Source organism: Kogia breviceps, chromosome 8, assembly GCF_026419965.1.
Source record: "Kogia breviceps isolate mKogBre1 chromosome 8, mKogBre1 haplotype 1, whole genome shotgun sequence".
Classification (NCBI taxonomy): domain Eukaryota; kingdom Metazoa; phylum Chordata; class Mammalia; order Artiodactyla; family Physeteridae; genus Kogia; species Kogia breviceps.
This window is the reverse complement of record NC_081317.1, coordinates 105,630,898-105,654,629: the sequence shown is the minus strand read 5'-3', so window position 1 is coordinate 105,654,629 and position 23,732 is coordinate 105,630,898. Positions and strand designations below refer to the sequence as shown.

Below are 23,732 nucleotides of genomic sequence, written 5' to 3'. Positions count from 1 at the left end.
AACAACATTCATTGACAAGGTGATCCTTTCTCCCACTGAACAGATGCCTCTGTTGTAAATAATGTGGCTGTGTCTGCATGAGTCTGTTTGTGGACTCTATTGTTTGTTCTGTTGGTCTACTTGTCTACCTTTGTGCCATTATGGCACCACTTTTAATGGTTGCAAAGTTTTGTTTTTCCCATTGTTAGATATTTAGTTTGTTACCAAACTTTCTCTGGTAAAAACATGAATGTCCCTAGATATAAGCTTTTATGAAAATGCATGACTTTTTCCTAGAGTAAATTATAGAACTAGAATTGTTGAATCTAAGGAATGTACAAATTTGTAAGTGCTTCCTATGTATTTTTAAAGTGCTATCCAGAAATATGTCAAATTAAGCTCCAGCCAGCATTAGACCAGAGTGCACCTTAATGCCAATGTCTATATATTTCTTAAATTATCTGTTAATTTATGGTTAGACTGGGAGCAAAACTTTTCTCAGGTATTTTTGTTTGGTTTGGTTAGGTTTGGTTTGTTTGTTTGTTTACTAGTGAGCCAAGGGTGGATTTTAAAAAAAAAATCAAAGGCCATTTGGTTTCTGCTTTTGTAAATTATGCATACCTGTATCTTTTCTATTTTTTCACTGGGACGTTTACTTTTTTATGTGTTAAGAAGAATTTTTTGAACATTTACTATATTAACATTTGTCTGTCATATTTGTTGAAAATATTTTCTAGTTTTTTAAAAAATTTAAAACATTTTTGGATAATTATTTAACTTACAGGGTAAATTTAGTTTTATATTTTTCAACTTGATTAATCTCTTTCATTACACATTTGTCCCTAGTATCATGATTATAAAATCCTTTCTCATACTGAGTGATCTATCTATCTGTCTATCTATCTATCTATCTACCTACATATAGTTTTTTCTATATATTTTTGGATTTTATTAAAATTTCTAAGAAATTATAAATATTTTTCTGAGTTCAAATTTATTAGCATAACATTTCATATTATTATTGTTTTATACTTAAGAAAGATCTCTATTCTACCTGTACTTCCACCCTTTCATTTCTGATTACTTATTTTACAGTCTCTATTTTTTCTAAGCCAGTCTTATAATTTTTTCTATTTCATCTTTCCAAAGAACCAGTTTTTCTTATATTCTTTTTGCTTCTTTAATTATCTTCTTGCCTTATCTTTATTTTTTTCCTCCTACTTCCTTAGGATTTATACTTACCCTTTTCAATATCCTTTTTTTTTTCCTTTTCAATATCTTTAATCATATCTTTTGCCATATAAGGTAACCTTCACTCTTTGCCATATAAGGTAACATTCACAGGCTCTGGAGATTAGGATGTGGGCATATCTTTCTGAGGGTCACCATTGATCCCACTATGCTACCTGACACGTTGCTAGCTTAATTGAAGGTACTGTGCATCAAAGTAACTCAGATTAATTTTTAAAAACTTCAAATTAGGGATGAAAATAGCCAAGTTACCTACTCTCTTCAGATTATTTATATATATATATTTTAGAGGTGATTTGGTGAGAAAGAGGTAGTTCCTATTCCCCCGCCCCCCCCCACACACATATGCACATACTACTCCTGTCCCTTCCCAACTTTTGCTCATGGCAGTGGATTATTATCTTTTTTAAAAAAAAATTTTATTTATATTTATGGCTGTGTTGGGTCTTTGTTTCTGTGCGAGGGCTTTCTCTAGTTACGGCAAGCGGGGGCCACTCTTCATCGCGGTGCGTTGGCCTCTCACTATCGCGGCCTCTCTTGTTGCGGAGCACAGGCTCCAGACGCGCAGGCTCAGTAATTGTGACTCACAGGCCCAGTTGCTCCGCAGCACGTGGGATCTTCCCAGACCAGGGCTCGAACCCGGTGTCCCCTGCATTGGCAGGCGGATTCTCAACCACTGTGCCACCAGGGAAGTTCCTGGATTATTATCTTTAATATTTGTCTTAGTCCTAATGAATAAAACTACCAGAGATACACAGTGCATATGTGGATGAAAAATGTTTCCTGCCATATCAGTAAACAAAGGATGTTGCGGCCTTTAAGCCATCAGCTGCTGCAGCCACCCCCCTTCCTACCCCTCTCCACTGTATACCCTGAGAGGATTCAGAATAAAAAAAATGAGGATACTGGCCCTAGATAGAAAAGGTGCACATCAAAGAACGATTTCAGTGAGCCCAGACTCTTGCATCTTCCCATACAAAGAAAAATTATAAATTCATTAACTTGAGATGTCTGTTTTTTTCTTTAATTAACAGTAATCTTTTGAAGTTCCAAATACCTGGTCTTTGTTGCGAAAACTCCTATATATCCTGGCTCCTACCTTACCTCTTTCTGTGAGGCTGTTTTCAGGGATTAAGTCCTTAACAAGTCTGAGGAATAAAGCATAACCTCAACTTTTAGGTTGTGCATTTTTTTTTTTTTTTTGCGGTACGCGGGCCTCTCACTGTTGTGGCCTCTCCCGTTGCGGAGCACAGGCTCCGGACGCGCAGGCTCAGTGGCCACGGCTCACGGGCCCAGCCTCTCCGCGGCACGCGGGATCCTCCCGGACCGGGGCACGAACCCGTGTCCCCTGCATCGGCAGGCGGACTCTCAACCACTGCGCCACCAGGGAAGCCCGGTTGTGCATCTTTTTTCAGTTGACCCATGCCTTAATATTTCTCAGCACCATTAATATAAAAAATGTTTGTTTTTTTCTGTTATTGTGCAAAATAATTGCATATAATTTACAGTTCAAGATAAGGAGGTTTTCCTTGCTTTGTTTTGCCTGGTTTTTCACAAGCTAGCTAGGCATGGCCATCACAAAGAAGAGTGGCAGCTCTCTGGAGAATGTAGACAAGCAGTGCAGAATGTTAGTGGTTGAAGGGATCTTAGCATTCATCCTTTCCTATCTCTTCAACTTGGGAATGCAGAACTAAAGTCCAGAGAAGATAAGTAACCTGGCTAAGGTCATGGGTACTAGTCACGGAAATGGAACAGGACTGTCAACTGTTTCATCCCTCGTGGTGAGGAATGCTGACTGGTAGCTGAAAGTGAGTCTCCGAATGTTCTAGAATAGGTAACTTTAATATAAATGTGTGCAGTAGAATAAATAATGAATACTGTTTCCTTTGCTACAAGTAAGCTGTGATGTAAGGGAGGGCCGGGAAACGTATGTGTTCTTGGGTTCTCCTTTTTGCATTGGACAATCACTGGGAAGTAGGGGACAATTTCCAAGAGCAAAGGAAGAGAAGCTGGCTCTATGCCAACCCTTTGAGCCAAATGGAATTCGGGGAGCAGGATGTGTTTTTGAAAATGCTTGGCAAGGTAGTTATTTAAGATCTCCTGGGATGCTAGTCAATCTAGGCTCAGAAGCCTGTTTGATCTGTCTAGTCAACACGATGAAGATATTTAATGACTATTTTCACTTCCACGAGTGACTGTCTGAAAAGTGTTACCACTCCCTGAAAGATTTGTGAGGGCTTTTTGTGTTGATGCTGTAGGACCTGCATAAACTTTGACTGTCAATGCCAGGCTGAGCTTGCACACACAGACAAATCTTAAAAAGTATCTTCCTGCCTGCAAGAAAAATGACTTTGGACATGTTTCCCAGAGGCTAAAATTTGTTTGTTTTCGAGGACTTAAAATCAACGCTTTTTCCTCCCTTAGGGCAGCTTACTAAGGGCATTAATGGAGTTGGATTGGCTACGTCAGTGTAGACCGGCTAACCTCAGCAAAATATGAATTCCTAGCCTAAAGAAGGACAGCACCAGGGATGTTTGGAGATCTCAATAACAGAAACAAGTCAACTCTCCCTTTTGTGTGAATAGTGGAAAACCTGTAATCTCTTAGTTTTCATATATACGTTACCAATTCAAGATACGCCGTGTGGCAAGAGAGGCTCTGGTCCAGCTGTGGAGGCTCTGAGCCCATCTCTTGATGACATCGGGACTAGCAAAAAATTGAGAAGGGATAGCTCCCCAAAGAAAAGAAGGGATGCTGAGTGAGTAAAAATAGCCCATGTCTCCTTGAAAACCAAGGGAAGAAAGTTTCTTTTCTGGACCTCTTGGAAGAGAGAACATGCTTAATGTGACATGAGAGAGGCATGGGAGAAACAGTAGTGGAGTAGGAATGAGGGGACCCAGATCCACCATTGCTGACTCCCCGTGACCTCCCATGAAAGTGGGGGACCCTGTGCTTGTGCCTTGAGGTCCTGTGACTTTATCTCTTCTGTTTACCTGCTGAGCTGCCTGAGATTCAGAGGTAATAAATGGATGTGAGAGTGTTTTGCAGACTGCAAAGCACTTGTGAAAGTAGAGAACCACACCAAGAGCATTGGACAGCAACATACAAAGCTTGACACATGAGGGGGCTCAGAAGTCCAAGTTCACAGTGAACAGTTTTTGTGGCAGGAGGGTGAAGCAGGCCACAAAAAATTCCCCTAGAGATGGTTTATCAACTAGTTTGAACCTGAGGCCGAATACCTCCCCAGTGTTGGGTTCATTCCATGTTTTTGCTTCCCAGGAATCTTACTCCTTGCTCAACTCTGGGAATGGAACGCTACTGCATTGTATATCAGATATCATATTTGATCCTTAGTGGAAAGAAGAACACGATTTGTCCTAACATAATTATTGCTCCTTCATCTCTTTTTCTTCTGAATGGTATCATGCTTTCCAGGTCACTGCTCGGCATTTTATTTTGCAAAAATGCTTTTTAAACATTCTTGAGTGATTTCTTTCAACAGCATTATAAGGTGTGTCACTGGCATTTTTAGAGGACCTCACAGCTGAAGAACTTAGCCACAGGGCAGCTAAGGCTATGTCTACAGACCTGGCAGTAAGGAGCCATAGGAGGGAGACGAGGGCTTTAGTGCAGAGCTGCTGATGTGGCCACTTTCTCTTCTCCTAAACTTCTTGTCAGATTTATGGCAATTATTGTAAAAGAGCACTCAAGAGACAAGTATTTTTAAAGTAATATTTTAACTCAGTTATTGAAAATTCAGATATGCTCTGGGGGATGATTGCTTGGGGAGCCTATTATAACAAGTCAGCAAAAATATCTCGTAAATGATACAGTACAGCTAGCTTAACGCGGTCCATGGAGACACAGGCTTTGGCGTGAATCACATACACTCCAGCCTCCTCCACGGGGATTCAATTACCTGTAGGGCCTTATTATAATATGACTTTACAGAGCTACTATCTTAAGATATAGTAGAATACTTTATCACAAAGGACCGCACAGTCATCATTCAGAAGTGGTGTCAGAATCATTTGCAGCGGCAGGACCAACAGACAGCAGGAGAGGCCAGAATGTGAGAATGAGAAATGCCCTGAGCAAACAGGAAAGCAAGTCAAAGCCAGATTCCAGAGGTTAGAGGGGAGCAATAGGTCAGGAACTAGGGAGTTGGCAGATGAGAACAGAGGACATGAACTGTGAGAAGCCCCAGTAGGCAGTCGGGCAGGGGGATAACCACGAAACCAGGCTAGTGAGGCAAAGCGAGTCAGAGAGGAAAGGTCCAGCATTGTCATCACTTAATAGGGTCTAGTTCCATTCCAACTTGTTTTAGTCTGCTTTGGTTTCCGTAACGAAACACCATAGATCAGGTGGTTTAAATGACAGACATTTAGTTCTCACCATTCTGGAGGCTGAGAAGTCCAAGATCAAGGTGCCAGCAGATTTGGTGTCTGTTGAGGACTCTCTTCCTGGCTTATAAACAGCCGCCTTCTTGCTGTGTCCTCAAATGGCACAAAGAGAAAGAAAGATCCACTTACCAGGACACTAATCCCATCAGGATGGCTCCACCCTCATGACCTCATCACCTCTTAAAGGTCCCACCTCCAAATACCATCACATTGGAGTTGGGGCTTCAACAGATGAATTTGGGGGGGCACACAAACATTCAGTCCATAACACTCTATTATAGCTGTATTAGATGCCTATAATCAATGTCTGCCATTCTTTTTTTTTTTTTTTTTGCGGTACGCGGGCCTCTCCCTGTTGTGGCCTCTCCCGTTGCGGAGCACAGGCTCCGGACGCGCAGGCCCAGCGGCCATGGCTCACGGGCCTAGCCGCTCCGCAGCATGTGAGATCTTCCCGGACCGGGGCACGAACCGTGTCCCCTGCATCGGCAGGCGGACTCCCAACCACTGCGCCACCAGGGAAGCCCTGCCATTCTTTTTTAAACAATTTTTATTGGGGTATAACTCATTTACAATGTTGTGCTCGTTTCAGGGGTACAGCAAAGTGAATCTGTTATACAAATACATACATCCACTCTTTTTTAGATTATTTTCTTATATAGGCCATGACAGAGTATTGAGTAGAGTTCCCTGTGCTCTACAGTAGGTCCTTATTAGTTATCTATTTTATATCTAGTAGTGTGTATGTGTCAATCCCAATCTTCCTATTTATGCCTCCCCCTTCCCCTGGGCATTCTTTTTCGTTGCTCATCACTTGAGTCCCATGCCCATGTCTCCAGTGCGATGAGTTCTCTGCTGTATGAGTCTCTGTGGAAGTTAGAGCCCACTTACAATTATGGGAACTAAAATTGCCAGGTACTTGTGTTCCCAGTCTCCCTTGCTGTGAGGCCATGAGCACATGATGTAGGCTCTGCCAACCTCACACGCTGCCCTTGGGTTTGAACCAGAAGCTGTGGACACCCAGAAGCAGGGACTGCAGAGAGTTGGTGGTGAGGGCAGCTGCAGCACAATCGTGTCCCCAGCACAGGGGTGTCTGGAGGCACTGCTGAATGCAGCAAGAGTAAGATTCCACGGCAGCGGTGGTGGCAGCGCAATCTGCAGTATCCACAGCTTGGGGGAGCTGCTAACTTGGAGCTGGGAAAGAATCCTGCTGTGGGATTTTGGGATTCCTGGCCTGGCCCTCCAGATCTCTTAGTGATCCCATGATCTTCGTAATATCCTTTTCATAAATTACTCTTTCTGCCTAACTCAGCCAGGGGTGATTTCTTTTGCTTACCACCAATAATCCTACTTAAGGCATAGTTATGTTCTAGAGAGCAAACAGACAAAAAGCAAACAAAGAAATCCGAAAACCCAGTACCAGGAGTGTCAGTATATAACAATAGCTCTTGCCTGTTGAAAATATATTTTTTTCCTGCTTCTTTAAGCTATAAGGCAACAGTCTCTACAACACTGTCATGTTTCAGACCCTCCTTTCCCTCCCAGTGTAAACTCAGTTGAGGGCAAACCACCATTAAGCCCCATAGGGCTGGATGTCCAGAGTTGGTGGGTCTTCTCCAAGGCCCTGGGCTGCACTGGCTTGAGAGAAGGGTCGTGCCCTGCCCTGTACCCAAGAACGGGGGTGGCGATCCTCTCAGTCTCTTCTAGGGTCCCTGCCAGGGCTTAGCGTTGCTTCTTTTCTCCCTAGACTTACAAGAATTCTTGCAACGACCTGGACCCTGCCTGGGCTTCTCATAATTTCTGCTTCCTGACCCTCTCCCCACCTCTCCAGGCCCCTGGCTGGTCAGCTGTCCCCTTGGTGCTGCCTCGGGCTCTCAGTCCCTCCTCAAGGCACTCCTACTTCTGATCCTGTTCCTCTCCCCTCATTCATGTCCCATGACCGTTCTCCTCCCGGATGTTCCCAGCCATGCTGCTACCCAGTCGTGCACCCCCTACCCCACTGTTGGGCTTTCTGACAGGAAAGGTCGGAGCAAACGCCTACCCTGGGAACAGAACACAGAACAAAGTCAAAACCAAGAGCAGAGACTGACAACCGTGATTGTCCTCAGATTACCGAGAATGAGCGCGCGTGACAAATTTTGTTTCAGGCGTTAGAAAAAAGGGATGAAGAAAGTGGAGACAAAGGCAGAGAGAGAGAGAGAAGAAATCTCAAATCAAAATCTCATATATATGATGCTAAATGTCAAGCGCCAACATCAAATACCCAATCTATTACTGGCATCCAGAAATCCTTGTGAGGTACTTGCTAATTTTTAATTGTTATTATACAAAATAAATGGAAAGGAAAATCATGACTAAAGGGAAGTGGAAACAGAACGCTGCCGTAGTTATTTATGTTTATTATCAAGGTGATCATCCTCAGGTTACCCACTGGGATCCACCCACTGCCTGCAATGCAATTCTTTTTATATTTACCTTTGCCTCTAAGCCCTGAATCTAATCAGTGGTCAATTTGGGCAGGAAACACACATCTTTGCTGGATAAGGAGAGGCCCATCTACTAAGCTGGCAACTCCACAAGTCTCATATCCTGTATGATTTTAATCTGTTGACATAGGAGACTCTGCCTATGTTTAGCTTAGATGAAATCAGTCTAATGAGGTAAGGCTCAAGTAGTTTTAATTAGTTTGTATGAAAATGTAGGCTTTTTCATGCTGTGGTGTGTGGACTCACCTCTGAGAGAGAGAGCAATATCTATTTTTTTTTCTCCGTTTCCTGATTACCCAACTCTCAATAAAAAATTATCTCTTACTTACTTCATCAGTTCAGTAAGAGAAACTTGGGTGGCTTTACCAGCAGGTGTTGTAAAACTCTAAAATTAAGATCGCTGAAATTCGATATACTAGCAAATTAGGCCCTGTGGTGTTAGAAAGTTCTGAATGTTCCCTGAAAACTGTTCCCAAAATGTCTTTGTTTTCTGGAATTCACTGAAACCCATTTGTTCCTGACACACGAGATATGAAAGAGACCCCTGGGCTTCTACTTGATGGAATACATCAGGTTGTGAATAAATTACTTCTCAAAGCTTGGCTAAGGTTTGTACTCTAGAAGCAATCTGTAATCGTTTTAAAGTTGCTTGGCCTTTATGAGACACTGCAGAGAATTGGCTTTGAGAACTAGCCAAGCAAATAAAAAAAGTATGCCTTTCTTAACCAAGGAGATTCAGATTCAGGGAGTGTTTTAAGTCTGCTGTCAAAAAACTGCTGAAAAGTCTGCATGACCTTCACAAAGCCTCAGGGACAAAAGAAAAAAAAAACTGCTTGGGGAGTTTTTGCTTTTCTATTTTAATTGGTTCCACATCAAGTTCATGTCCAGTTTATGTACCTGATGCTGTTATGCTCAATTTTCAATAATTCTTCTGGGTTAGAATTCCACTTCCATTCCATCTATTGGGACCAGAGGGGGTGTGCTAGTCAGGCTTCCTAGTTGCAAGAAGAGATCACCTCTGGTTAGTCTAAACAGAAATGGAATTCACTGACAGAGTATCAGTGCTCACACAAAGGACACTGGTGGATATTTAAACCTCACTCCTCTCACTCCTGATAGATTTTTTTCTCTTTATCTTTTTTCCAAGTAATGAGCTTAAAGTTAGTTGCTCATCATTTTTCCTGCTCAACACCTGTGTGTGTCTTCTGATCCTTTCTCAGATTCTGAGTTTTGTTCTGATCTTCATCCACTAACTTGTACATCACTTTTAGTAGATCCCTTTGCTTGACAGTTTGGCCTCACTATTCTTTATTTTAATCTCTGTCTTGAACCCCGTGGAAATGACTTCAGTGTGCAGAAGGAAGGGTGTTACAGACTAATTATCTGTGTCCTCCCCACCCCCATCCCAGATTCATATGTTGAAAACCTAACCTGCCACATGACTATATTTGGAGAGAGGGCCTATGAGGATGTGATAAAGGTCAAATGAGATAATGGGGTGGGGCCCTAAACTGATAGGGCTGGTGCCCTTATAAGAAGAGAAGGAGACACAAGGGTCCACTCTCTCCACCTTCACTTAGAGGAACGGCCATGTGAAGACAAAGTGGCCCTCTGCAAGCCAGGAAGAGAGTTCTCACCAGAAACCTTGATCTTGGGCTTTCCAGCCTCCAGAACTGTGAGGAAATGAATTTCTGTTGTTTAAGGCACATGGTCAATTGTACTTTGTTACGATAGCCTGAACAGACTAATACAAAGGGATAGAACATATGCCATCACCAACAAATACTTACTTTCAGGAAGCATTTTCCCTCTGCTGGGCTGTTGGTTTCATTTTGGTTACTTGATTTGTTGAGACATTTTTCTCCTGCTATCTTTCATTACATCCTAGTGTCCATGTAATAACAAAAGTCTTTCTGAGTTTGTGAGCCTTTATTCATCATGAATCTTCTGGAGTGTAACTGAATGTGACACTATCATTGGGAAACTCATCCTGGAAAAGCATCTCATTTAAATGAAGATTGTAATTAACTAAGGAGAGCAAAATACTGGGGAAGATTGTTGAAGTTTTTTCCACCCTTAAAGGCACAGCTAAAGTATGTGGTCTATAAAATGCTGTGACCAATTTTTAATAAAATATCAGAATCTAAACCTTCACTTTTCTGAACATTGACTTTTTCTTTCAGGGTAGGAACATTGGGAGCCAACACTTGAATTATACCCAATACGAAAAATACCTTGGAACTTCTATTTTGGAAATATTTAATAAAGAAACCCATTTTTAGGAGCATTCTCAATAGATACATAATGTTTGACTTTTAAGATAGCTGTTAAAAATGGGACGCATCCAAAACTCACTTGGAATCAAATCTGGTAACACACTGAGCTATGTAAATACCCTTTGGTCACAAAAAACAAGCATTGAGAAGAAAGTGACTAAACTGATTTTTGAAATTGACGTAACATTGGTTTATAACATTATGTAAGTTTCATGTGTACCACATTATCTTTTGGCTTTTGTATACACCATCAAAAGTCTACTTTTCGGGCTTCCCTGGTGGCGCAGTGGTTGAGAGTCCGCCTGCTGATGCAGGGGACGCGGGTTCGTGCCCTGGTCCGGGAAGATCCCACGTGCCGCGGAGCGGCTGGGCCCGTGAGCCATGGCCGCTGAGCCTGTGCGTCCGGAGCCTGTGCTCCGCAACGGGAGAGGCCACAGCAGTGAGAGGCCCGCATACCGCAAAAAAAAAAAAAAAAAAAAAAAAGTCTACTTTTCATCTGTCATCATACAAGTGACCCCCTTTAACCATCTCACCCTCCTCCTGCCCCCTTTCCCTCATTACCACTACTCTGTTGTTTGTTTATTTTTTATATTCCTCATATGAATGAAATCATATGGTATTTATCTTTCTCCATCTGATTTATTTCACTTAGCATGATACGGTCAAGATCCATCCATGTTGTTGCAAATGGCACGATTTGATTCCTTTTTATGGCTGAGTAATAAAAAAAATCGACATCACATTTTCTTTATCTGTTCAGCAGCCATCAGTGGGCACTTAGGTCATTTCCATATCTTGGCTATTGCAAATAATGCTCTGATGAACAGAGGGGTACCTATATCTTTTCAAATTACTGTTTTAGTTTTCTTCAGGTAAATACTCAGAAGTGGAGCAGCTGGATCATATGCTTGTTCTGTTCTTAAATTTGTCAGGAATCTCCATGCTGTTTTCCATAGTGGCTGCACCAGTTTACCTTCCCTCCAACAGTGTATGAAGGTTCCCTTTTTTCCACATCCCCTCCAGCACTTGTTATTTCTTGCCTTTTTGATAACCGTTCTAACAGATGTGAGGTGATATCTCATTGTGGTTTTTATTTGCATTTCTCTAATAATTAGTGATGTTGAACATCTTTTCACGTGTCTGCTGGCCATCTGCATGTCTTCTTCGGAAAAATGTCTGTTCAGATCCTCTGCCCATTTTTTAATCGGTTTGCTGTTGTTGAGTTGTATGAATTCTTCACATATTTTTGTATATCAACCCTTTATTGGATATGTGATTTGCAAATATCTTCTCCCATTCAGTAGGGTGTCCTTTCTTTTTGTCGATAGTTTCCTTTGCTGGGCAGAAGCTTCTTAGTTTGATACAGTCCCACTTGTTTATTTTTGCTTTTGTTTCTTTTGCCTGAGAAGACATATATCTCATAAGATATTGCTAAGACCGATGTCAAAGTGCCTATTAAACTGATCTTCTTTTTTTTTTTTTTTTTTTTTTGCGGTATGCGGGCCTCTCACTGTTGTGGCCTCTCCCGTTGCGGAGCACAGGCTCCGGACACGCAGGCCCAGCGGCCACGGCTCACGGGCTGAGTCGCTCCGCGGCACGTGGGATCCTCCCGGACCAGGGCACGAACCCGCGTCTCCTGCATCGGCAGGCGGACTCTCAACCACTGCGCCACCAGGGAAGCCCTAAACTGATCTTCTTATGAGTCTCTTAAAGTGGCTCCGAAAAGATTCAGACCGGTCCCCTAAACCCTTGCAAATGGCGGCGTCACTGGAATATGTGTATTCTCCTCCATGGTGACTATTTTGAAGGACAACATGCATCTGCATTGTCATTTTACTGTCACTCCTTCTGATCTGTCTCCCAACCATTTGGAAATATACATATTTCCCTGAGTTAGTAACAGCAGACAAAAAGGCTTTTAAAATATATACCTGTCAGGATGGCTGTTAATACTGGTTTCCAAAAAAAGATGCCATGATTTATATAAGGCTTTTATGCTGAGCAAAATTTATGAACTTTTCTCTCTACCCTGACTTCTCAGTGTCTAGGAACTAACTGTAAATCCTTGAACTAACGTATTTAGACGCATTACACTGCTGTAGAAGTGAAGTACAAAGAGCAGCTGGGTGGATCCAAGCCCAGAGACATCTCATTTCTCATCAAATCCAAAGAATCCTGGAGCCATAAGAGCTGAAATTTAAAGAGTGAAGTCACTTTCTTTCCATGGAATTGAGGCATTAAAATAAGAACAGTTTTGAGAGGCACCATTTGGTGAATCAATGCAAAAGGAACTGGATTTAGAGCTCTTGCACTCAAGCTTTTTTTTTTTTTTTTCCAATTTGGGCAAATATTTACGGTCTGTTTTTCATTTTTTAGTCACAGAAATGAGTTCTTTTGAAAGAATCAATGTGGATTTATTATGGGTTTTTACGTGCTCGAGACCTTTGCATCAGAATGATCTTTGAAACAAAGGATTGTTATAGAAAGGTTTGCACATTTGTAAAACAAATGGTAGGACCCGAAATAGCATTATGTCTGATATTCTAATATAGTAACAGAAATGACATATTTTCCCTGCATATATTCGGTGTTACAAAAATGGCATATTTGATTTCATAGCCTGAAATAATTTTACTTTATCATCGCTAATAGGTACATAAGAAAATGTGAGTCCAAACAAAGATTTATATATAAATTGGCTTTGACTTTAGGTTAAAAAAAAATTATAATACTAAAACTGAAAACTATGGCTGGAAGACCTAATTCTAAATATTACAATGTGGGTTGGACATTTTCCTTTGGAGCTCTTTCCTTCCCATATTTACAATAATTACAATTCCAAACTGTCACTGTGAGTTGAACCTTGAGGGATGTGATACTCCATTGGGCAATCATGAGGCAGGAGGTGTTTCTGTTGGTTCTTCACTTATGGTTTCTTGGCCCCAAGCCCGCCCTGTGATGCTCCACTCTTTGATGGCAGGACTGGGACTGAGCAATCTAGAAGCCTTAGACTCCTTTATGTTCTGTCATCCTGTTGCCTGAAGACATGTCGCCATGTGGAGCTCGAGGGGAAGGTGGGCAAGTGGGAGGAGGGGAGATTTCCTTCCTGTTTCTAGCTCCTGTTAGCATCCCTCCAGCATCACAAGCTAGCCCCCCTGCTCCTTTCAGTACTTCCAGAACCTGCTGTGTCGTGCCCAGCCTTCTGAGGTCTTTGTAGCAGTGGTGCAGTGCCCACCCCCCTTAGAAATCTAAGCAACAGCCAATCTAACCAGAAATCTTAGCAACATTTTGGTATCACCCCTCTTCACTTTTGTCCCCTCAACTCTAGGAGTCATAGCTGCTTCCTGCAATTATTAATATCTGAGTTGCCTCAATCTTTCAGCACCTGGGTACCCACTTCCTTGTATTAAGTTCCCTCTATTTGAAAAGCCTAGTATGGTTTCTGATTTTCTGATTGGACTCTCACTAATATTGTATTATTATATCCAAGCATAGGTTTTCTTAAAATTAGCACAGTTCTGACTTCAGTACACATTTACAAACAATAAAGGAGAGGGAATCTCTGGCCAATGGAGTCATCACACCCCTCAAGGCTCAACTCAAGGGGACAGTTTGGAACTGTAATTATTGTAAATATGGGAAGGGAAGAGCCCCAAAGGAAAATGTCCAACCCACATTGTAGTATTTACAATTAGGTGTCCCAGACTTAGTTTTCAGTTTTAGTACTATAATTTTTTTTTTAACCTAAAGCAGCTCCCTTTAGAGACACATCCTAGAATCTGGGCACATCATTTCCCCTTACATCTCGTTTGCCAGAATTGAGTGAAGTGCTCCTACTCAACTGCGCGGGAAGCTCTATGTGGATTTTAATCCGGTAGTCAGGTATCTGGCTAAAAGTCTGGGATTCTCTAAGCAAAAGTATAAGGGAAGGGGTAATGGGACCACAGGGAGCAGTCTGGGACAGACCATGTTATAGAGGAGGAAATCCTTTTATTCAACAAGCGTTTATCAAGTGCTAGATACCTTTCTAGGTGCTGGGATACTACAGTGAATCAACCCAGATCTCTGCTCCCAACAGTTTACATTCTAATGGTGGGGGTGGAAGGCAGATCACAGATCTATAACAATAAACAAATAAGTACATACTATAATGTCAGTTCAGTGACTTTGATCAGAGACCTGGGGGAAGAGCATTCCAGGCAGGACATGCAAAGGTCCTGGGGTGAAGCAAGGTCAGAGTGCTAGAGGAGCAGCCAAGAGGCCAGTGTGGTTGCAGCTGAGCAAGGGGTAGCAGATGAGACTGGAGAAACAGTCACCATTGAAGAGATCAAGGGTTACATAGGATATGAGAACAATTAGACATTAGGCTCCATTGATTCTTTTAATTAGAGTTAAAACCATCATCTATGAGTTCATTCAAAAAACTTTTTAAAAAGAGCTTTCCCATGTGCCAGCCACTGTGCTAGTACTTTTTTTTTTTTTAAGATTTTTTGATGTGGACCATTTTTAAGAAGTCTTTATTGAATTTATTACAATATTGCTTCTGCCTTTTTAAAAAAAAATAAATTTATTTATTTATTTTTATTTTTGGCTGCATTGGGTCTTCATTGCTGTGCTCGGGCTTTCCCTAGCTGCGTTCAGCAGGGGCTACTCTTCCTGGCGGTCCACAGGCTTTTCATTGCGGTGGCTTCTCTTTGTTGCGGAGCATGGGTTCTAGGCCTGTGGGCTTCAGTAGTTGTGGCGCACGGACTTCGTTACTCTGCAGCATATGAGATCTTTGCGGACCAGGGATCAAACCTGTGTCCCCTGCATTGGCAGGCAGATTCTTAACCACTGCGCCACCAAGGAAGTCTCACTTCTCTTTTATGTTACGGTTTTTCGGCCGTGAGGCATGTGGGATCCTAGCTCCCCAACCAGGGATTGAACCTGCAACCCAGCACTGGAAGGCAATGTCCCAAACACTGGACCACCAGGGAAGTCTCTGTGCTAGTACTTTGGATACAGGCATAGTCGAGGCTCCGAAGGAGCTCATTATAGTCTACGTAGGAAGATAGAAATGCAAACAAACAATTGCAATCTAAAGTGGTAATACAATGATGCGTGGAGCGCTACGGAACAACCCACACTGCGTTGAAGAGGGCTACGGAGGAGACTTCTTGGAAGAGCAGCAAGAATACATGTCCTGAATTAAAGGATGAATAGGAGGGTCCATCCAGGAGAAAAGGAGAGATGACATTCCAGGCAAAGGAGTGATCCTCACAGGCAAGAAGCAGTATTATGAGTGAGTGTGTGTGTGCGCGCGTGTGTGTGTGTGTGTGCGCGCGCATGTGTGTGTGTATGCGTGATCTACTTTAGTGTTGCTGCGGGATGAGGCGAAAGGGGTAGGTAGGGACCAGAAAATGGAAGTCTCTGTCCCCAGACAGGTCCAAACTTTATCTTGTAGATAACAGGGAGTTGTAGAAGGGATTGAAGCTGGCAAGTGTCATGACAATCACTGTATTTAATAGGATCGCTTTGTGGTAATGTGGAGGATACAGGGAGGTGGGAGCGGTGCCAGGGACACATGTGAGGCGTAGTGAGAGCTGGCAGGCTGCGAGGATGGAAGGGCCAGAGAGCCACGTGCTGGGGCCTAAGGTGGATGAGTGGAGCTTTGCTGCTGACTCTATGTAAAGCGGTGGGTTTAGAGCTGCAGGGGCACAGATGCTTCAGACCTGCGCGCGCCTACAAGGAATTATACTTGGGCCGAAGATTCAGGTGCAAACACAAGTTCAAGATGGATGCCAGGAAGTGCCATAGACGCTAGAGATAACACGATACTCAGTCGGAAAGGACACACATCAGGTTTCCTGGAGGTCATGTCGTCTGAGGAGGCCCTTGAAGGATGGAGGGGCACCCGAGGTTAATCTAAGGAAAATTGGGGTTCTTTGGAATGTTAGTGTGTCAAAATGCTCTAAGACAAAAGGGCTTCATGGTCAAATGATTTGGGTTAGTACTATGGATCGTATCTTTCTTTAGATGATTACAAGGCTTCTTCACATATTACAGGCTCTGAGAATTCCTCAGGAAAGAAGCCTGTTTTTAACTTGTTTCCTCAATCTGTATATTTAACCCCCATGCTCCCAGCACGCTTTGCCTCCCCTTCCCCAACCTGTTATTTCCCCGCAGAACCATGTTCCAGAAGCTAGAGTTTGAGGAAGCACTGGTGTGACAGAAAAGGAAACTGAAGCCAGAGGAATTAGCGCTGTGAAGTAGGGAGAGTGGGACCAGGGCCACGGAGCCTATGTTTTTTTGTCCAGTGTTCTTCCCGGGCATCATTCCCTCCAACCAAATAGCGTTTTTAGTGTGAATCTAGGTACTGAGCACTGAGCAAGGCATTCTGGAGGATGCTGTCCACAGATGGTTTCGGTCAACTGAAGACGAAAAGGAGACAACAAACCAAAACCCCACTACGTGGCGTGGGTGACACAGACACGCCGGGAATGAAGGGTCAGTTCCAATCTTGGGCAGGGAACGTTAGCAGGGACTTGGGACAAATACGGAGTCCCCAGGATGGGCCAACCCTCTGAGATAAAACCCGGGCAGGGACATGGAAACCAGGGTTCATTTCCAGAGCCTGGGGTGGAGGGGAAGGGTCTGGTCTGGGTGACCAGCATGGCCCTTGGACTCAGAGTTTCACAGTAAGAATGATCTGGCTCTGATTCTTAAGTCAAAGGCAAGCAGTCTGAAAACTAGAAAGAGGAGGGTGGAAATCATGTCCACTCTCTGGGATGCGGGGCTGGCAAAGATGGAGCAAAGTAGGAACCAGTTAACATGCGAGAGCACGTATAGGATCCCCTCTTAGATGCCAGTGTCCTGGTGTGTGTGTGTGCGCGCGCGTCTGTGTGAGTATGTGTACGTGTGCACGCTCGCTTAGGTGTGTACGTGCGTGGGTGTGGGCATGTGAGGAGAAATGGGGGATGGGGAAATCACAGATACAGCCCTCAAATAACAGGCAGAACAGAGCAGGTTCCTGTCTTCACAGAGATGATGGAGGCAGAGTATGGAAGACGGTTATCAAATGATACTCTGTAAATCCTGGCATTAGAGCCCTCAGACACACGTCAGAATCACATTGCCACTCACACAGATACAACAGTATCGTGATACAATTATAAACATTCATAATTAGAACAAAGTAAGGAGGTCGGGTCGGATCTAGTTTGTTGGCAATATTTCCCTTACCTTAATAACTGTAATAACTAATTAGATGAGATGTCCCTGCTGCTTTAATAAAGTGGCGTCGTTCCTTACAAAGATCACTTAATCCCCGCTTCTAGTTTCTCTCCTTCATATCATCCTAAATTAGCTGCTGTCAGAGCTCTGATCATATTACTTGCCTACTCAAGACGATTACTTGCCTACTCAAGACACCCTCCTCCCTCTTAATGAATAAAATCCACCCCTCACGGTGTGGCGTCCAAGGGCTCCAGCCCACCTTTCCAAATCCTGCTGTGAATCACCCTCAGAATCCTACGCTCTGAGATGATGTTCAAACTGCGTAACAGTCAGTAACGTCTGGGTGCCAATCAGCCCAAACCGGTGGGACCACAGCAGCGAGGCAGGGTCATGCAGCAACCGTGCTATGTCAGGGGCAACTCTGGTCACTGGGGGGGGTGGGCGGTCCAGGGGACCCAGGGGGCAGCTGGGATGGCAGGGTGAACACTGGGGGGCCGGCACTGGTGGCCCTTTACAGCTGGTTCGGAAGTATTTCCTTGCTTTAGCAATTTGCATATCCTTCCAGCTGAATATCAGCCCGGCCTCTTGAAGCTCCGGCTCCCCTTTTTGTTCTCTGCTCCTTGCACGCCATGTGGTCTCTATTTTCTTGCCTCTGTGCATGGATTTAGAGGATCTATCCAGGAGATCTAATGTACAACTAATTGGAATTTCAGGAAGAGAAACAGAATATGTGGGGAAGAAATTATCAAAAAAAATTACCAGGGCTTCCCTGGTGGCGCAGTGGTTGAGAGTCCACCTGCCAATGCGGGGGACGCGGGTTCGTGCCCCGGTCCGGGAAGATCCCACGTGCCGCGGAGCGGCTGGGCCCGTGAGCCATGGCCGCTGCGCCTGCGCGTCCGGAGCCCGTGCTCCGCAACGGGAGAGGCCACAACAGTGAGAGGCCCACGTACCGCAAAACAAAAAACAACAACAACAACAACAACAAAATTACCAGAACAGAAGAATTCATCTGTCCATCCATCCATGCATCCACCCATCCACTCATCAATTTATCCATCGAATACTTGTTGAGCGCCAGACATTCTCTTAAGTACAGAGGATACAGGTGTAAACAACATAGATGAAAAATCTCTGCCCTTGTGGAATTTACATTCTAGTGTGAGAGATAGTTAATAAAATTAAATAAATAGATAAAATATAGAGTGTATTAGTGATAAATGCCAGAGGAAAATATCTAGCATGTAAGCAAGAAAGGAAGGGTCAGGAGAGGTTGCAGTTTTGGACAGAACAACCAGTGAATGTCTCACCGAGAAGATGACAGTTGAGTAAGTCCTGAAGGAAATAATGGAGAAGCCATGTGGACCTCTGGGATCGGATATCAAATGCAAATGACTGAAGGTAGGAATGCACCCGCATTGACTTGGCATTACAACCAGCAACTCCAGAGGAATAAGCCTGAGAGAAATAATAGGAAATAAGTCAGGGTGGGGTGGGGGTGGGGCTTAATTTCTCATTTTAGGGATTTTGATTCAAGTGACTTCTTATCAGCTCATAAAGATTCATTGATTTCCCCCCCCCCTTTTTTATGGCTGTAGATGATATCATTGTATGATGGTTTATTCAGTTCATCTCCGGGATGGGCATTTGAATGGTTTCCAATATTTTGCCATTATAAATAATGCAGAGTGAAAAACTAGTACAAATGTTGTTTATCATTTGTGGTCGTGTACTTTCAGGGTAAACTGCTGGATATTGGATTGCTGAGTCAAAGCATAAGTGAATGTGTAGCTTTATTATATCTTCTTAATTCCCTTCCATACCACTGTGCATACCAAGGGCATATCTTTGTGTACTCCTACCAGCAATGTATGAGAATGTCTCTTTTCCCATATTCTCACCAAGTGTGTTGTCAAGCTTCTGAAATTTTGTCAGTCTAATGGGGGTGAAATTGTAGCTTGGTGTAGTTTTAATTTTTGTTTCTCTGAGTGTGAGAGAAGTTGAGTCTGTATTCATATGCTTAAGTATCATTTGTCTTTTTCTGTGAAGTGTCTGTTTTTGTCTTTTATGCATCTTTCTCTACAGTTTTCCCTCCTTTTTTTTTTTTTTTTGAGAGGTCTTTATATATTAAGAAGCTTAAGTTTATCAGCTTGTCATTCATTTTTCCCTTTGTTTATGGGATTTTCCCATGTAAAAAAACTTGGGTTTAGTATTATATGGTCAACTTTATCAGTCTTTTCCTAATTGCTACTAGATTTTGAGTCATTCATAGAAAGACTTTCTCTATATCCAGGTTATAAAAACACTCATCCATATTTATCATAGTTCCTGTACTTATTTTAAAAAAGCCATTTAGGTCTCTGACTTATTCAGAGTTTATTCTGGTTCAATGAATGAAGTATGGTCCAATTTTATCTTTTTTTTTTTTTTTTTTTTTTTTTTCTGTACGCGGGCCTCTCACTGCTGTGGCTTCTCCCGTTGCGGAGCACAGGCTCCGGACGCGCAGGCTCAGCGGCCATGGCTCACGGGCCCAGCGGCTCCGCGGCATGTGGGATCCTCCCGGACCGGGGCACGAACCCGCGTCCCCTGCATCGGCAGGCGGACTCTCAACCACTGCACCACCAGGGAAGCCCCTAAGAATTTAGTTTTAATTTTGTTACTAAAAATTATGTTTTCTTTTCCATTGCAACTTCTAATTGGTTATATATTGTATGTATGATAGTTACTGATTTTCTAAAGTTTATTTAATATCATACTACCTTACTGAATTCTCTTATTGTCTATATGAGTCTTGTCATTGATTTTCTTGACTCTCCCAGATGGACCTCGTATTATCTGCATCCTCTCCTTTTTTCCGCACTCTTGATCTTCATTTTATCTTGATATGGGCTTTGCAGCTGTCTCTGTTGGTTTTGGGTACCTAATTCCCCACAGGAGGATTTTTAATATTCTTTGTCTCTTAGTTTTGCTGTAGGCATTGATAATGGGTGGCTTTATCACACTTTCTGTGCATTCCCATCTTTTTTAGAGAATGTGTGAAAAGATTTAGAATCAATTGGCTCCCATTTTCCTACAGGAACCTAGAAGTCCTGATTTTTCTTTTTTTTGGCTTGTGGGATCTCAGTTCCCCAACCAGGGATTGAACCTGGGCCACAGTAGTGAAAGCCCCGATTCCTAACCACTAGACCACTGGGGAATTCCCTAGAAGTCCTGATTTTTTTCTGTTTTAAAAAAATGTGAGCAACTTCAAAAATTCAGAAAACTGGAGAGAATGATATCATGAACAATATGCCTAATACAAAGCTTTGTCAAATCTTAATTTCTTTTTGCTGTATTTGCTTCAGGTTGTTTTTCTTTTAACAGGAAGAGAACATTACAGATACACTTGAAGCTGCCTGTGTAGCTCTCACCACCGAGTCTCCCCACTTCCCAGGAGTGACAACCATCCTGACTTGGGTAGCTACAATGACCACATATGTTTTTATGCTTTAACAAAATATTTAATTTTCCTTAAACAATGCATTATTGCCTTGAATGTTTATAAATGCTTTATAAACAGCATTTTACTGTACATATCCTCCTGAAACTTGCTTTTCCTGTGGCTTATTCATTTTGGTTTCTAAATAATATTCTGTTGTTTATCTACAGCTCAATTTATTTATTCATTCTTCCATTTGGTTATTTTCAGGGTTCTTGTTTTTCTAGTAGAAACTGCTTCAGTAGGATCCTCATACATGTCTCCGTGCTGCCTGAATGAGTGATTCGAGAAAATATACATTTCAGGGTGGAAAGGCTGGGTCATGCTGCTGAATAGCTTCTCTATGTGGTTGTTCCTCGTTTCACTGCCAAAGCCAATGTCAGGGAGTCTCCGCACAAGTACACAGCCACCAACATTGGCACATTTTTGGTACTCTGATGGGTTTTTGAAATATTCTTTTTCCTGAGGCTTCATGAGGACAACACAGGATTATTTTAAAATACTGACTCCATGCTCTGCATGCAATGATATCATTCACAAACAGATTTATATGTAATAAACTCTAAAGGATATAGCAATTCAAAATCTTCCCTTACTGGGCTTCCCTGGTGGCGCAGTGGTTGAGAGTCCGCCTGCGGATGCAGGGGACACGGGTTCGTGCCCTGGTCTGGGAAGATCCCACGTGCCGCGGAGCGGCTGGGCCCGTGAGCCATGGCCGCTGAGCCTGCGCGTCCGGAGCCTGTGCCCCGCAACGGGAGAGGCGACAACAGTGAGAGGCCCGCGTACAGCAAAAAAAAAAAATCTTCCCTTACTAAGGAAATGTTCATAAGCCTTAATTAACTTGTAAATGATAATAATAATGATTTATTAATAAGTAACTGATATCATATTACATTTGTATTAGCATATACTATTAAATATTGTGCTATACTAACAATAATAATAACTTATTGGGGATTGCATAAAAACCTTATGTAAGCAATCTTACTTAGGAGCCCCATGAAGCAGGAATAATTAAATTTATATATTAGGTGGGGAAACAGGCTCAGAGAGTTTTCAAGGACTCTCCTAAATTACAGATCCACTAGGTGGTAGAGGCAAGATGTGAAATCAGTCTTGGGGGTCATGCAGTCTGATCCTCTCTGTGGGTGTCACGTTGCCCTTGTCTTGTGTCTCCCAGGCAGAAGTTAAACCTCTTGTTCTGTGGTCCTCACGACTGAGCTAATGTGCTGTCACCTACATTGTTATAAGTGCCAAGTCATTATCTATCGATTATTTTTAAAATAGGATTCAGTCCTTCTCTTTAGTATCCCTGCAAACTGTTGGCTGCCTGCTCCAGTCAATAAACAGGATGGGCCGTACTGCAGTGATCTGACCCTCTCTCACCTCAATCTCAGCACTTTCTTTTTTTAAAAAAAAATTTTTATTGGAGTATACTTGATTTAAAATGTTGTGTTAGTTTCATGAATACAGCAAAGTGAATCAATTATAAATATACACATATCCACTCTTTTTAGATTCTTTTTTTTTTGCAGTATGTGGGCCTCTCACTGTTGTGGTCTCTCCCATTGCGGAGCACAGGCTGCGGACGCGCAGGCTCAGAGCCATGGCTCACGGGCCCAGCCGCTCCGCGGCATGTGGGATCCTCCCGGACTGGGGCACGAACCCGCATCCTCTGCATCGGCAGGCGGACTCTCAACCACTGCGCCACCAGGGAAGCCCCTAGATTCTTTTAGTACTTTCTTTTCTGGTTGTATTTATTCTCTTTGCAGATTCAGTGTTCTCCAAAATGTCTAACCAAACTTTGCAAAAAAAATAAAAAACAAACAAACAAACAAAAACAAGTTAAAGGGAAGTACTAATCTGAAAAGACCAAAGCCAAATTAAAAACAAAACCAAACCCAAAAAGAATCATGAACCACAATGCTCACTGCAGCTCTATTTACAATAGCCAGGACATGGAAGCAACCTATGTGTCCATTGACAGATAAATGGATAAAGAAGATGTGGCACATATATACAATGGAATATTACTCAGCCATAAAAAGAAACAAAATTGAGTTATTTGTAGTGAGGTGGATGGACCTAGAGACTGTCATACAGAGTGAAGTAAGTCAGAAAGAGAAAAAGAAATATCGTATGCTAACACATATATATGGAATCTAAAAAAAAAAAAAAAAGGTCATGAAGAACCTAGGGGCAGGATAGGAATAAAGACACAGACCTACTAGAGAATGGACTTGAGGACACGGGGAGGGGGAAGCGTAAGCTGGGACAAAGTGAGAGAGTGGCATGGACATATATACACTACCAAATGTAAAACGGATAGCTAGTGGGAAGTAGCTGCATAGCACAAGGAGATCAACTCAGTGCTTTGTGACCACCTAGAGGGGTGGGATAGGGAGGGTGGGAGGGAGATGCAAGAGGGAGGACATATGGGGATGTATGTATATGTATAGCTGATTCACTTTGTTATACAGCAGAAACTAACACACCATTGTAAAGCAATTATACTCCAATAAAGATGTTTAAAAAAAACCAAACAAAACAAAGCCCAAAGAACAACCTTAAATGGACATCATTGCTGACAGAGTTCTCAGGTCATGCCTCTCCTTGGGGGCTTCTCCTGATCAGCTCTAACCTTAGCCCT

The 23,732-nt window shown here is 42.7% G+C and overlaps 1 long non-coding RNA gene across 2 annotated transcripts in view; it reads right to left on the bottom strand.

Annotated features, from left to right (window-relative positions):
- Positions 1-5,006: 5,006 nt before the first annotated feature.
- Positions 5,007-23,732, bottom strand: part of LOC136794617 (uncharacterized) — an 81,006-nt gene continuing 62,280 nt past the window's right edge. The window contains exons 3-4 of one of the 2 annotated variants that reach the window (XR_010841647.1): positions 18,915-19,062; positions 5,007-5,726 (exon numbers count right to left, since the gene is read on the bottom strand). This is a non-coding gene — a long non-coding RNA (uncharacterized lncRNA). The remainder of the gene's footprint in view (positions 5,727-18,914; positions 19,063-23,732) is intronic. The other variant, XR_010841648.1, reaches the window with a different exon arrangement.